At 37.4% G+C, this 16695-nt stretch overlaps 1 protein-coding gene across 6 annotated transcripts in view; it reads right to left on the bottom strand.

Annotated features, from left to right (window-relative positions):
* Positions 1-16695, bottom strand: part of Hecw1 (HECT, C2 and WW domain containing E3 ubiquitin protein ligase 1) — a 391308-nt gene that overhangs the window by 130602 nt on the left and 244011 nt on the right. The window lies entirely within an intron of this gene.

The following is a 16695-nucleotide window of genomic DNA, read 5'->3' as shown; positions in this document are numbered from 1 at the left end:
TTGAGAAATATTAATTTGCATAGACTTCAGTTTTCCCAGAGAGGTATTAGGACCGCTATTCCTAGATATGGGACTAAAATGATCTATCTTATTCCATCTTGCTTTAAAAAGGATCTGAGGTAGGTCTTACAGAATTTCCATAAATTGAATTTAGTGAAATAAATGCAGAGTAACTACCTGAAGGGCCTAGTTAGAGAGAAGAGAGGTGGTACTGGTGGAGGGGAGGAGTCTGATGAACAGGTGGATGACTTTCTAGAACCTTAACTTTCCAAACCTTAACAGATGAGTAAGCATCTGTCGTGTGAAAAAGGGGTGGAGGAAACATTCCAGGCAGAAGGGTGCCATGGGAAAAGGGCAGAAGCTTACATACAGTGCATGGGTCCCTATGGGAACTATGGGAGGTTTACTAGGTCTAGGTCATAGTGGCGAATTGTGAGATGAAACTGAATAGATATGTAGACTCCAGATCATGAAGAGCCTTCTGGTCAGAGCGTGGACTAATACCAAAGGCATCTGGGAACAATTCAAGAATCTGAATCATGCAAATAACATAGTCAGATATGCATTTTGGAGACATCACTGTGTGTGTGTGTGTGTTTGTGTGTGTGTGTGTTGAGAAGGTGGTTCATAGATGGGTCAGGCCTGGAGGAGGTGGATCAGGTAAGACAAGTGAGAAATGGGGAATAAGCCTGGCAGGCAAGGAGAAATGGGTGGCAAATTTGTGGACAAGGATAAATGTCAGTGAAAGCTGTGTGGGAGAAGAAGAAGTCAGAGATTTATAAGAGTGAATTCCTAAGGGTGAGGTATGTTGGAGGACTGATAGCAAAGAATGATGCGAAGATTGAATGAATGAATGCCCCAAAGCAAGCAAGGAACAGAGTGATGGAAATCAGGGCTTAGATTGTAGGGGAAGAACTGGAAAGTTTGTGACATTTGGGAGAGATCTAGGGATAAATACTGAAATGGACAGATGATGGTGAATGGAAATGAAGGTAAGTGAGATCAGGGAGGTAAAGGAAATTATCAGTCATATATATAGACCTTGATAATCTGGAAGAACTGTAGGTCCTGAATTTTGTTGAAGAAAAATAAAAACAGAGGCCACAGTTTAGATATGCCCCAAGGTCAATGGCTCATAACCATAAAACTAGAACTTAGGTCTTCCTGAGTTCTCTGAAATGCTGTCTCTGATCATAAACACAAAAGAAAAGCTTTATATCCTTGTCAGCATGATTCAGAGAAATTAAACCAATTGTCTCTAGACAAATCAGCTTAAAAAGCTCTGTTTGCTCTCAAAATTAAAAATACACATCAGTAATCATTAAAAAAGTCAAAATATTTTCTTCTTTATTGCTTTATAAGTGATGCTGTAACTGCAGTAAGGGAACTGGTGGCCAATTGAAGCTCCCATATTGCAATCTGAACCTTTTATATGACAGTGTGCTTTAAAATTTTCCCTAATTTGATCTGATTCTATGTTTGATGGAATACAATGAAGACAGTGCCATAGGTAGAAAGGTCTTTTCTGGCTGTTGCAGAGTAAAGAATGGAACCCAACAATGTAGCTAAGACAAAAGGGACATCATTGTGAAGATGATAGCATAATCAAAAATGAGAAGATGGTTGTGGAAATTTTCAAATTTCAAATGTTAAACATGACTTGGAAAATATTCTTTTAGCCCCTTAGGTAGGGGTATGAGAAAGGATGACTCTAGTCTCAGAGAGTAGAAGTATAGCAATACATTTATGTCCACTAATAAACTTCTGAAAGTTAGGAAAGGGTAAGAATTTTTTAAAAAAATCATAAGAATAGTTGATTTGGTTTGGATAATGTTGAGTAGATTGAGGCTGAGGGCACTAATACTAATTAGAAGCCAAGATTAAATGCCTCATAGTGTGGAGTAAAAGTGGTCCCAGTTGTTAGATAAAAATTAGAAGAGGCCATTGTTTTAGACTAAGCTCCCTCACTGAGCCCCAATGGACTGGGCTAAAAATAAAAGTGGAGTCACCTCATCCTTGAAGTCAAACTGAAACTAAGTTTTCTGACCTTTCAAAAAAAATCAGGAAAGAGATAACAGTCAAAATTCCCAAACAGGCCAGTTTCAATTTGCTTGACAAATTCCTTCTGTTTTAAATCTTTACAAAAAAAGTAACCTGAAGTAACTGAATGTTAATTAGTCAATTTTCTAGTATTCTGTCTCTCTGTCCCCACTTTACATGGAATGTAACTTCTAAATGACCCATTTGCTTTTTGTTCTTTGTTTCTGTCCGTTTCAGCCCTTCTCTGTCTATAAAACCAACTTCTTTTGCTTGACTCATTGGAACACATTCAATTTGATGGAATGAAATGTTGCTCAATTCTAGAATTGAAAATAAAGTCAATTAAGATCTTTAAATTCTTGTAATTTGTGTCTCTTGACATTGTTATGTGACATAGGTCTTGAAATGCAGTTTGAGTGGCATCTAATTTTGCCTCTCTCAAAGCCAGATATAAGAGGTGAAAATAAAACATCATTTCTGATCATGAGCGGCTGTGTGGTACCATTCAGCCAGCACTATTATTTGCTACTAATGAAAGTTAAAAGGACTGGGCTTGGAGCTTCCTGTGTAAGTGTTCTCCAAGGAGCAGATAGAGCAGGAAAGAAGCAAATGGAGCATGCAAACTGCAGCTACCCTTCCTTAGAACCTTACAATCTATTTGACTTTCAATTCAGGTAGCACTATTTATTGAATTTAAAGATGACTCTCAAAAAATAGTCCTGCTGAATGTTAAGGATAATAGACAGACAACTCCATTAGTACAACTAGTAATTGAATCAGGAGCATTTTTTTTCTCTCTGAATAACAACATAACATGGTTTTATAATATGAAGCTGTGCCATTGGAGTCGGGATGTAAGGGAAGACCTGTCCCTCTAAGTAGGATGTAGTTTCACTCTCTCCTGGGAAGACAGTGCCAGAAACCATCCTGCTGAGAGAAGAACCTTGTAACTTCAGAGAATCTTACTACTTTGCATGGTGAACACTGCTCTGCCAAAATTGTAATACATGGAAAGTTTATGTTTCTTTTTCTCCTAGTGAATAAAAGCAAATGAAAAGCTGTGACTAGGTCACCACTGTCTCAGAATCTTCCTAACTGGTCCCCTGTGTTCAGCTTTTTTCTTACAGTCACCGATAAAATTGTCTCTGAAATACAAATTTGATCATTCTGTTCTCTGATGTTATGGCTTCCTCTAATTTTTTATTACCTACAGAATAAAATCTGTATTTCCTAATGATATGTCTGGTTCCTGCCTACCTTTTGGTTTTATTTATTTCAGTGATTCTCTGAAGACCTCATTTTTTTCACACATTTTCACAAACTTCCTAGTTATCTAGATGTTGTTCTTTCTCAACTTCTTTGCCCTTCTAAACTACCAATTCATCCTTCAAAAAAATCGTTCAAATTAAACTTCTTTTGTGGAGCCCTTTCTGACAGGAACAGCTGTTCTTTTACTGCTTTAGTATCCCCTGCATAGTTCTCCTTATATTGATTTTCCTGGGATCATGAAGATGTACATGTGGTATTTGTATTTAGTAAAGCTCTTTGTGCACAGAAAATTGCATGCATATTGAACATGTTGATAAATGAAGGAATGGCTCCTTGCTGAGGTAGTTCCACATCAGTATTGCTACTGCAGGAGTAGCACACAGTCCAAGATTGTAGTGAGCTAAAATCTACTCCTTTATGCTTTCTACACGGTACACTCAGTGCCCAGGACACAACAGGTATTATTTCAGTATAAATAGCTAAGGATTATAGTGTAGTGATGGACTGCTCTAAAATAAAGCAAAGAAAAGCTCTTCATTTGGGTGTGGGTGTGGCTACCTACACAGGCTGGCACTGCAGGATAGTAAATGTGAGAGAATTTGGAGAAAGCCCTCAAGACTCCTGCCCCTAGTGTACATACCTGGTATAACCCCCTCTTGTTGAGTGTAGGCAAGGGTGAATGTGTTGAATGCCATACCATAATCAGGTTACTGAGCAAGCAGAAGGAAGATTATCTGGATGGGCCTGACTTAATTAGATAAGCCCTTTTATGAAAAGACCTAGCCCTTTCTGAAGTTAGAGAGAGTGTGAGAGGAAGTCTATGCAAGGGAGATTTTTCCACCCTGTGCTGACTTTGATGACCGAGAGGGCCAACTGGCAAGGACCACAGAACAGCCTCAGGCCAATAACCAGAAAGAATCTCAATTCTGCCAGCAATGTGAATGATCTCGGAAACAATCCCTTCACTGGACAAGCCCCTGGAGGAAAACACTGGTTGGTCAATCCCTTGATTTCAGCCCTGAGATCCTGAGAACTCAGACTCTGACCTACAGCACTGTGAGATAATAAATGGCAGCCAGTGCTAAATTTGCAGTAATTTGTTATGTAGTGATAGAAACCTAACACAATAGTCCAAATTAGGGTAAACAGCAAATGAAGATACTTCTAGAACAAACATGCAGTTGTTTGTTGACAGTGTTTAATTCAGTGTATTATAGAATCTCCAAAGCTGGTTTCTTTGTAACATTGATAAGTGCTAAGTAAAGTAAGGTGAATCAGATTTCTTTACTATTAGGTGACTAAATATTTTAATTATGCAAATATGCATAGTGAATCTGTGAGATATTATTCAGTGTTTCCATATTTGACAGGTGACACTCCCCTTTGCTCGTGTGTGTGTGTGTGTGTGTGTGTGTGTGTGTTTGTCAGTATCGTGGTTGATTAATGTTATATAGATCACAATGTGGGAAACTGACATTGGTGGTCAGTTATAAACTTCAGTGTGTTCAGTTTATGCCCACTACACTCTCATTCAAGAGTAAATTAAAAATAAAGATATTTTCTTTATTTCTTTGGGTGGGGTGTACCAGGGATTAAACTCAGGGGCACATGACCACTGAGCCACATCTCCAGCTCTATTTTGTATTTTATTTAGAGACAGGGTCTCACTGAGTTGCTTAGCACCTCACTTTTGCTGTGGCTGGCTTTGAACTTGAGATCCTCCTGTATCAGCCTTCCAACACACAAGATATTTCAAATATGCAAAAATGTGGGGAGTTTTCCATCCACAGACTTTCAGGGACTTTTTTCAGAATTATTTTTTATATATTATAATCATAAACCAAAGCATCAGATTAAAAAGAGATATATCATAAATATAAAAAGCATGGTTGTTGGTATATATTTGGAAGTACAGCATATGTTTTGGGTATAGTATTATAAAAAATTTAAAAATAAATAGAAAATACATACTTTCTGAAAAATAAAATATTTTAAATAGATTCAAGAGGAGATGGAAAATCCTGAATAAATTGAGATTCATTAAATATTGAATTAATAATCAAATATCTTATCCCCAGATTACCTTACATGTAAATTTTCCTAAAACTTCTTGGGACAGATCAATTGCCCAATAAAAGTTTATAAAAGAGACAGCTACCCAAATAATTTTCTGATGTTAAGATATCTTTAATATCAACTGGACAAAGATACCAGAAGAAAATAAATTATCATTAACACAGACAATGGAAAAAACAGCTGCAAATCAAAAACAGAGTTCATATGAAAAATACCAAAATATATCTTGCATGCTGGGTACTATCTCTCTGATTCTTCTTCTGATATCAGGAGACCCTTGATCTATCCTAAGTTCTTCTATTGGGTATGCAAGATGTTTGACATTTATTTTATGTATAAACTTTACTTAATCTTACTTAAATTTTTTTTTAATTAGTAGGAAGTATGGCTAGAGGAAGTAGGTTGTTGGGGTGTTGTTACTTTGGGGATTATGCTTTGTCCCTTGTGAGTAGAGCTCTCTCTGTTTCTTGATTGTGCCCAATATCTAAAGTGCCCATATCTAAACAGATAGATCAGCAATAGGGCCAGCTACCCTACTGTTCTCTGTACCATAAGGCAGCCTATTAAGTGAGAAAATCTCTGACTCACTTTTTCTCTTTCAACTAACTGTTATTGGACAGACCCAATAACAGACCCAATAACAGTTAGTTATTAACTGTTGTTAACAGCAACAGTTATTATTCTTACAGAGAAAAAGTGAGGTGGATCCCTCATTCCCTTCACAACTGCAAAGGAGAAAAAAAATGGAGAATGTCCTCTTGCCTCTCCAAGAGTCTCAAATCATAATCCTGGTCTATAGTAGGGATGTTATGGTTTGGATCTGGAATGTTCCCCAAAGTCTTATGTGTCCCTAATATAACAATGTTCACTAATGAGGTTTTGGGGAAGTGATTGGATCAGGAGGGCTCTGACTTCTTCAGTGAATTAATCCATTTATGACTGAATGGACTACTGGGAGATAGGACCTAGCTGGAAATATAGGTCACTTGGGACATACCCCAGAGGATTTATCTTCTTGGCCCCTTTCTCTGTTTCCTGGCTGCCATGACCTGAGCAGCTTTCCTCCATCATGCCCTTCTACCATGATGTTTCTGCCTTAGATTCAGTTGGCCATGAATGAATCCTCTGAAACTCAGAGCCAAAATAAACTTTTCCTTCTTTAAATTGCTTTTGTCGGTCACTTTGGTCATAGTGAGGAAAGCTAATTTCAGACAGAAAAGAGATTTACATTGAATATAAAATGAGACTTGATTGGGTTATTTATAACTAAAAGTGACCAGAAGGTGATGGTATGTGTCTAAGACATCATTCAGAGACCTTTGAGCTTAACTAAATGCAGTTATTGGAAAAAAACTTAAAACTGATTATGGTATTACCCTATAGAATTGAGGCTGCAAAATTAAGCAGATATCTATCAATAATCTTTTTTAGTCAGCTCTTTTGTTGTTGTTGTTGTGATCAAAAGGCCCTACAAGAAGGAAAAGTTTATGTTAGCTCGTAGTTTCAGAGGTTCAATCTGGTAACCCTCTTTTCTCAAATTACACTATGAAATCAAACTTTTAAAAACTTCTTAAGGATTTCCTAATGGTGAGATCATAACATATTTGTCTTTTTGTTCCCAACTTCTGGTACTTCTAATTACCTTTATAAATTAGTTTCAGTTAATTACAACATAATTTGTAAGAATTAATCATGCCTGGTACTGAAAAATCTGAATTTTGGGATGCCAAGCATGAGGTTCAAATTCAGAAACAGGTAGTACTCTAAGAAGGTCTGCGTAAGTGAGATTTCAGTTGCCCCGACTGTCTTTCTCACATATTCTCTTGGTTATATTAGCTAGGTTTGAAAGCTTATTGTTAACTCCATCACTATGGATTTGCCATCTGCTCTTCCACATTATCTGCATAACATTCCCTTTTAATCACTCTGTAAATCACTGTACTACTTGTACGGTATTACTTCTGTTATTTCTCACTTACAAATACACTAAGTTATACCCATTAATACATTCTTTAAAAATAATATTCTAGTCAAGGATGGGTGCAATTAATCGCCTCTAAGTTTGCCAAAACTTTTATAGGATAAATAATAACTTCTTATGCCCTCGCTCTGTGTATTAAATTTTTTAAAATCCCCAATTTCCCCAAATGTGAGAGATTAGCTAATTAATCATGGTATTACTATAGTGGTAATTTGTAATACATGAACTCAATAACCTAAATATACTAATTCAGTTGTTACAAAATCGCAATTTAAAAGTAATTTATGGTATGACAAGAGCACTATTGATTTTTCTTAATGTTTTAACCTTGAAAGGACTGCTATTTCTATTTGTTCTTATTCGTATTCTATTAACTTTTTTTTCTAGGCTTGTAACACATAGCATTAAAAAATATGCAAAAGTGAAATAGAGTAAAGCCTGACACGACTTGAGATTTGTCACTGTGACATAGTCATTTACCCCTTGCAAAACAAATACGATGGAGACAGAGATAGGACTTGCTAGTAGGGCCCCCCAAAAGATGGAAAAGCAGTCAGAGATAAACCCAGCTGAAATGGAATTTCTGTTGAATGAGTAAGGAAGGAGAATCCACAGGATTTGGCTGTTTCTGTGATTTAGTCCCCATTGGCTCTTTATGCTAAAGACAGAAACATACCATTTCTGAAAGGTGTTGCCTTCTCTTCCTCCCACCTGCACCACCATTCTCGATTCTTCCTTGCTTTCCTTGTTCCTAGATCCTCCTTTGGCTCTACTTGTATCTGGTTTTCTTTGTCTTCATGCTTGGAAATCCACATAGTTCTGCTCCCCCCTGACTCTAGTTCCACCTTTGATTTTTGGTATCATCCCCAAGGGATGTCACTTCTAATACTGGGCTTTAATTGAACTTACTTCAATTGATAAACTAGACACCCAGTTCTAGCTCTGATTTGTAGTGTTTGCCAATTTCTACGGTGTCAATATTCCCACCATGGCTGATTTCAGTAAATGTGGAGTTGGGAAGAGATATGCAGGGCTTGCTCCGCTCAACCACATAAGCTGGCTGCAACCTATCACTGACCTATGAATGAATGAGTTAAGTTCAATAGAGTGCACCTAGTTCACTCTATTCCTCCACAAAAAATTAGGAATGGTTGTCATAGATTCTTTGACTAGACAATGGGTTTTACTGCTGCTCTCAAACTCTTTACTTCTATCTTCCTTAGATGTTGAAAAATGATGCTAACAGGCAAGTACAAGAAATCATTTAGCTAGTGAACATCAAATTATGTTCCCTGGGTTCAGTGCATGAACTTCAGGAATAACTGTGGGACAAGAGGCACATAATTTGGGTCTCCCACTCCATGTAAAATGAATTTATGTCCCTTAGTTACGTTGGTGTTCTATTCATGGGTGCTTTTTATAAAAGAAGTCAGCAGCTGTTTTTATCAATGAAAGAACTGATTTTGTACTAAAGTGTGGTTATTATTATGGTTTAGCTATGGAGAAGGTGAGTCATTAGGGGCATGCCTTTGGGATGTACAGTTTGTCCCTGAAGAGTGGAGCTCTCTCTCTGCTTCGAATGCTGTGTCCTAGCTGCTTTTCTCCACCACACTCTTCCCCCATAATGTTCTGCCTCACTTCAAGCCCCAAGGAATGGAACCAGCTGTCTATGGACTGAGACTTCTGAGACTGTGAGCCTCCCAATAAACTTTTTCTCCTTAAAATTGTTCTTGTCAGGTCTTTTGGTTGCAATGGTGGAAAAGCTGATAAAACATCTATGTTGGGGAACTTAAATCCATTTTTTAAAAACTACCATTTTAGAGAAATAGTGCTATTGGTTAGGGTTTCTTACACACTCACTGCCAATACTAGCTGTGCACTTCAGAGAACGCTTTTCTTCCATAAACATTATTTTTGTGTGTATTAGTGTTACAGACATAAACAATGTTTACTTTGTCAAGGGTCAAAAGTGCAATCTAATTTATGATTAAATTATGTCTCAATGTCTAATCCATCAGGACTGAAGTTAACAATCTACTTTAAATCAATCATTGTTTGGTTAAAACTCTTTAGGCCTGGTTGATTATAGCAATCATTTAGCAATTCTCCTAATATCCTGGAGATCAAGACCCTTGGCCAGGTTCTTATATTTGTCTCTAGGGGATGGGACTTTCAGCCTAACCTGACCGGCTTGTTCTGCTTTGTAAATCAAATTTTGGCAATTTCCCTGCCTGATTTACTCATGATGTTGTTGGGATGGTTAAATGTGATAACTCTGGCAAGGAATCTACTGGTATATAACTCTGATGAGCAGCTTGGCCTCTAGAAGTATGCTCTACAGGTTTAGGGCCAAGTCTTACCCTTATGAAGTTATGCTTATATTTGACCTTGCAGGTTGTCAGGGCAGTGGTTTGGTAATTGCAGGGAAATATTTTATCATCTCACAGCCAGCACGAGCACTAGAGGCAGCCCTTGAGCTACACGCTCTGTGCAAAGTTCCTCTTATATGCTGGAGCCTTATTTTAAGTGCACTGTAGGGAGATAAGTTGGGAGCCAAAATTGAGGTACCGGAACTAATTATATGTACACGGACTTGTCTCCATATTTGCTGCTACCAGCCTGATCCAAGGTTCATGATCTCCCACCTGGCTTCTGAAATTGCCCCCAACCGATGTCCTCTCTTCTTCCTTCCTTCCTGTCAGCTGAGCCTCATGTGCATAACACTTCACCAGTATTAGTTATTGTGACTCTTCTTTTCAGCTATTTTGGTGGGGGTGCTTTGGGTATTCCCAGGCACTTTTAATGTTCACTTGAGCCCTTTTCACATGGTCATTGGCATTTGGACATACTCCTTTGTGAGGTGCCTGCCAAGTCTTTGGTCTATTTTTCTGTTGGTTTCTGTCCTTTTCTCTTTGATTTTTTTGGGGGAGGGTGATATGTGTGTTCTTTGACCTCTATTTTTATCTCAATATCTTCATCTACTCTAGAGTTTGTTCTAAATGTAGAGTTTGGATGAACAAAGGTTCATAATTTTATTGTCATCCAATTAATCAAATTTTATGTTTTATTTAATGCTTTCTATGTTTTCTATGTTCTATTTAAGAATTTTTTTTTGTTTCCCTAAGGTCATGAAGGCATACCCATATGTTTTCTTATTAATTAGAAGCTCTGTTTTTATGCTTTCATATCTAGATTTATAATTGATTCAGAATAGTTTTTTTTTCAAGGTTTTTTTTTTTTTTTTTTTGCTGTTGTTTGTTTGTTTTTGGTATCAGGGTTTGAACTCAGGGGGACTCAACCACTGAGCCACATCCCCAGCCGTATCTTATATTTTATTTAGAGATAGGGTCTCACTGAGTTGCTTAGTGCCTTGATTTTACTGATACTGGAGTTGAACTTGCGATCCTCCTGCCTCAGTCTCCTGAGCCGCTGAGATTACAGGTGTGTGCCACTGTGCCCTGCTGAACAGGTCATTCTTATTACATTATAATATCTTCATTGTCTTAAAACAATGATGAGATGTGTGTGCATTTATTTCTGGATTCTACTTAATCAGCAATTTGTTCTGTGCCAATGACACACCATTTGAATTCCTGTAATTTTATATTTATTTGTTGTAAATTCTTCTGCTTTTTTTTCTTACCTATTCTTTGCCTTTTGTATTTCTACATAAATTTAGAAGCAGCTTTTAAAGTTACATTAAAGATACCTCCTAGGGGATAGGGCACATAGATCAGTGGTAGAGCACTTGCCTGGCATGATGAGAGCCTGGATTCAACACCCAGCACTACAAAACAAAGCAAAAACAAACCCAAAAATCTCTTAGGAAATTGATTGGTATTTTGCTGAATCCACAGATCAATTTGGGGAAGAATCAACAACTTAATGACATTGAGTTTTCTAAGACTTAAACATTTATCTTTTTATTTATGCTGTTTTAAATTTCTCTTAGCAAATGTAATAGTGCTCAGTAGATCTTCCTCATTTTTTTGTTAGATTCATTACTCCAAAATTCACAGTTGGAACATAAACTCCAAGGTAATGGTACCAAGAAGTGGGGCCTTTTAGGCAGTGATTAAGTCATGATGGCAATGGATTACTGTCCTTATAAAAGAGACTTTGGACAGCATGTAAGATCTTTTGCCCTTCAGCCTTCCACCATCTGAGAACAGGGCAGCAAGGCACCATCTTGGAAACAGAGAGAATAGCTCTCACTGGACAGCAAACAGCCAGTGTTTGATCCCAAACATTCTACCTTCCATAATTCTGAGCAATACATTTCTGTAGTTTATCAAGTACCCAGTGACAGGTACACTGGAGACTGCTATATGGGTTGAATTTTTCAGTTAATCTTCCATTCTTAGAATAAACACAATTTGGTGAAATATTAGTTTTTTATGTTGCTGAATTCAATATGTTAATATTTTATTTAGAATATTTGCATTGATTTTCATGAAAGATTTTTGGGCTCTAATTTACTTTCCTTGATGTTTTCAGATTTTGGTATCAAAGTTTAGTTGGTTTCAAAAACAAGTTTCTTTCTCTGGAGGAATTTACATAAGATTATTTTTATTTCCTCATTAAATGTTTGAGAAAATCCAACAGTGAAAATATTTGGGCTTAGGGATTTCTTTTTGGAAAGTTTTTAAATTACATATTCAATTTCTTTTATAACACAGGACTATTCAGCATTACTACTTTTGTGTCAGTTTAGCATGATGTGTTTTTCTGGGGACTTTCCATTTCATTGGGATTTTCAAATGTATTAGCATAAATGTGTTCATAATATTATCTTATTATCTTTTTGATATATGTAAGATTATTTTTTAGCTTTGTCAATTCTCACTATTATGAATGTTTCTAATTCATTGATTTTTCTGCATTTATCTTTACTATTATTGCAATAGATTTCCCTCTCCTTTCTTTCTGTTTGATTTTCTGTTAATTCTATAGCTTATTCATCTGGAAACTCAGGTCACTGATTTTAAGTCTTTCTTCTTTTTTTAATTTAGCTGCAACCCACAAATTTAGATATGGAATATATTCATTATTATTTTCTTCAAAATATTTTCTAGTTTTGTCATGATTTCTTTTTTGACTCATAGGTTTTTTTAATTTGTTCTAATTAGTTATACGTGATAGCAGAATGCATTTTGATTCATTGTACACAAATGGAGCACAACTTTTCATTTCTCTGGTTGTACATGATGTAGGGTTGCAATACATGTGGAGTCATACATGTACCTAGGGTAATGATGTCCATCTCATTCCACTATTTTTCCATGCCCCCTGTTCCCTCTCTCCCCTTTGTCCAATCAAAGTTCCTCCAAGACCCATAGATTTTTAAAGGAATTTTTGTTTAACTTAATTTTCAAGGGAGTTGGGCATTTTAAAATTATCTTTTAATTTTTTATGTTTAACTTATGATTAAAAATATATAAAACCATATTTAAAATCTATCTCTGATCACTCCAGTAATGAGCTGTGCATGGATCTATCTCTGTTGTCACTGGGATCAGATAATTTTAATCATTCAGGGCCTGACTAAGCTGTGTAAGTTGTCTTGAAGTTTTCCATGACAGATTTGCTCTGATCCTACACCATAGTCAGCCAGGGGTCCAGCTGAGAACCTGGGGCCTTGCTGGGTACTTGTCTCTTGGAGAATCTAGAACTTCCAATTTTGTCTCTTCAGCATTGTGAGCCTGCAAAAACCCTCTTCATTTGTCAGCATCTTTCTGCCTACCCTCTTATTCCTCTCAATGGGAACAGTGGCAGAGGGCTTGCTTGAAACTCCTTTCCTTCTGGGACTTGATGCGTTGTCTGATGTCATCACAAATGCTTTTTTTTTTTTTTTTTAAGGTCATTCTAGCCAGCTTTTCTGGTTGCTTTTGAGTTAATGTGCCATGTGCTGCTTCCTCAGAGCCACAAGCATAAATCGACTGCTTCCAATGTTTTTTTTTTTTTTTTTTTTAATAATCCACCTCATACAGAGTAGTGGGAAGGATTTTATAAAATTTTAATTAGAATATGATGTTTCCCTACTAAAAACACTGCAATGGCTTCTCATTACCCTTAGAATGAAATCCCAAGCCCTCTCCATGGCTTACAGTGGGTTGGCTCCTGCACTTCTCCAACTTCATTTTGTTCCCCACTGCCAGCCCTAGTTTTCTAGCCACAATGATCTTTCTGCTTGTTTCAACGTGCCAAGCTCATAACCCTCAGACCTTCACACCAGCTGTGTCCTCTGTCCAAAAAGCAGAATTAACCAGTTCTTTCCAAGTCTGGTTTCTCAGTTCAGGAGACAGCAATTCAGAAATGCCTCGTGGGACCACTGCTATCTGAGGAAGCCTCTCTCAGTCATGTAAATCTCATTTAACAGTGTGCTATTTCTTTCTGATTGCTTATCTACCACTGAAATTCTATTGTTCATTTTTTTTTTGGAGGGGGGTCTTTTTTTCACATTAGAATATAAGCACCATGAACTAGGCCTTGTCAGTCTCATCTCATTCTGTGGACAGATCGGCACGGGCTGACAGTACATGCATGAGGCTTGAAGACAGAGGCCAAGAGAATGAGGGGGAAGCTCATAAGCACCATGGCCTCAGGCCATAGTTTAATATTGACTCAGTTCACTTGATATTTCTGAAAATTCTTGTTTAGGAGTTCCTTGTTTTATTTGAAGGTTTAAATATACTCTCTACAGGAGTATTCCAAATATAGAAGCCTAGCCTCTTTACTTGCTGCTGTTTCTGTTTAACTTTTCTGTATAACTATAATCTTATAAGTGCTCATTATATCCATCCAGGAAAGTAAACAGACCTGAAAATCAAGAAGAGTGTTCCCTGGGTGAAAATAGCTTCTAATTACAGTAATAATAACGAAGAGGAGATAGATCCATCAATGTGGAAGTCTCTTTTTAAATTTATTTTAGTTTGCATTTACACTTAATATGTATTTCTCTTAGTTTTCTCTTCTTATTTAAAAATTCTGATAGGAACTTTAAATTTTCTAAGATTGAGCATGTTTTAATCAGCAAAAATAAATGTTTCAAACTTGTTACAGACATTCAAAAAAGTCATGTGTAAGAGTTTGATGCAACATTAGCTGTTGAAATAAATTTAGCATTCAAACAGCACATTAAGGGATATTTTTGCAACTTCAATGATTTCTCACTGAATATCCTTTGTAGATTAGTCAGTAAACACAGAAAGTGGGACAGTTTGGTTCTCACTTACCCTCCTGCATAGAAATTTAAAGACTTGTGTAATTCTGTAGGAGCAGGGAATCGTTTCATTCATTAAGTTGCAGTGTAAGACCCAGGAGCCAACATTAGCTTTTATGTGTAAGGAATAGTGGATCCATGCTGACTGTGTGTGACTGCAGTAAGCCCAGCCCAGCTGCTATCACCTGTCTGTACACACCATGAGCTCAAGTCACACAGTTTTAAATGGTACGTTAGGTGTTTGTGGGATGCCTCAGTACCCTTGTGTATGCTGTTCCTTCTGCCTAGAACTCCCCTTTCCACCCTGAAAAGCATCTCATCCTCTGTCAAGACCAAGTCTAGCAGCACATCCTCTGTGACATCTTATCTCAGGCCCTTGGCAATCTCCCCTTTGTATCCTGTAGCATTTTGTTCATTCTTTGATTAGGGTATTTATTTCATTATAATATCTTCTTCCACAATCTGACAGGTTGTATCAATCATCTTTGTGTCCTTGTAGTGACTTCTATTTCTACTACATACTATTCAACCAATGTTTCCTAAATGAAAGTGCATGTGTGTGTGTGTGTGTGTGTGTGTGTGTGTATGTGTGTGTGGTGACCACTTTGATTATCTGATTTACATGATCGACATTCTTCCAGGATTTATTCACAATCACCTACAAACAAAACTGGTCAACATCAGGCTCTGAAGGCAAACCACCTGGTTTTATTTCAGAACATTTCTTGGCATGGTAACAACCTATTATGAGTAGGTTTCCAGGAACTAGAGATGCCAAGATGAATTAGATGTAATCTCTTTTCCTGAGGAGTTCAAAGTCTTATGAGGAAGACACAAGACAATCTGACATTGTGATGGGAAAGACCATTGTGATGGGAAAGACTGAACAAGGAAGCACTGTCCTCCTGAGACCTGAGGTGGGAGAGTCAAAGAATGCCCCATATGGGAAGTGGGCTGAGACTTGGGGCTGCATGAAAGCTGGTAGTTGGGTTAATTAAGGATGTATGATTAGAAAACCACAAGAGGAGTTAAAGAGCATCCAAAGATATGGCTGTGTGAAAGCACGAGGGATATTTGGGACAGCAGCCATAGAGAGTGGCCTCGGCATAGGGTCTGAGGTGAAAGGCAGTGGGGGGTGAAGATGAAGAACACCACAGACACTCTGGACTGGTTTATTCAACACCTGTGTCTGACTACCTTCTCCCCTGCCTTCCCTACCACAGTCAGGAGAGTGGAACTTAAGGTTTTCCACCCTGCTGTGGTCATGCGGCAGGCAATAGGTGTCTGCTGGGAAAGGTTTTTCTTCTAGAATGTATATGCAAAGCTGAGAATAAGGGAGTGATTGTCAATATCCTGCCAGAACAAAACCAAAGAGTCAGAAATAATTTTAGAATTTCAAGTGGATTCTAGTTGACTTATTTTAGCCAAAAACCATTCTGTTGGTGTGGATTTTACAAATGTAATCTAAGACTGACTATAACACCTTCATGACTAAGTGTCTTAAATAAACTGCTCAAGGTTTCGTTTTTTTCATATGCCATTAATTCCTGTAGCATCTTGTATTATCCCTAGGAATGCAGTGAAGAGTCCAGAAGTAACTGGTGAGAATAACCAGGACTAAAGGAAAAAATGATTTAAGATTCATTATTTCATGCTGAGGACACTGTTTTAGAATCTGTTGATAACTAAAGCTAGTAGCACGCTTAAGTACAGCTCTATTTCCCCTATGCCCACTTCTGACTCTAATGGAGCTCTTCTGTGAAGCCCAGGAGAGGGGTCATTAAGCTGAGGAAGGAGGTGGTATAATTTAAGAGACAATGAAACAGGTCCGCTCCCAAATTCTAATTACATTTTCTTGTCAAGGATGCTTGAAAGTTCTACCTCCGAGGGGGTCTGTTCTGAATAATAAAGGATGTAATCTTGTCTGAAACAAGTGCCATGAGCAGGAGCACATCTCCATCAGTCACAGGCAGATGAGGAGAATCCAAGCCTCTAATAGAGGATCATAGGTCTCTCACATCTACAAAACTTAACTGGCTAAGCTGGGATTTGAACCTTGGTCTGTGTGATTGAAAAGCTGTACTTTTTTTTTTTTTTTTTTTTTTTT

The sequence above is a fragment of the Marmota marmota genome, unplaced genomic scaffold (assembly GCF_001458135.2).
Source record: "Marmota marmota marmota unplaced genomic scaffold, marMar, whole genome shotgun sequence".
NCBI lineage: Eukaryota > Metazoa > Chordata > Mammalia > Rodentia > Sciuridae > Marmota > Marmota marmota.
Note: the sequence above shows the minus strand (reverse complement) of the source record. Positions and strands in the feature narration are given on the sequence as shown.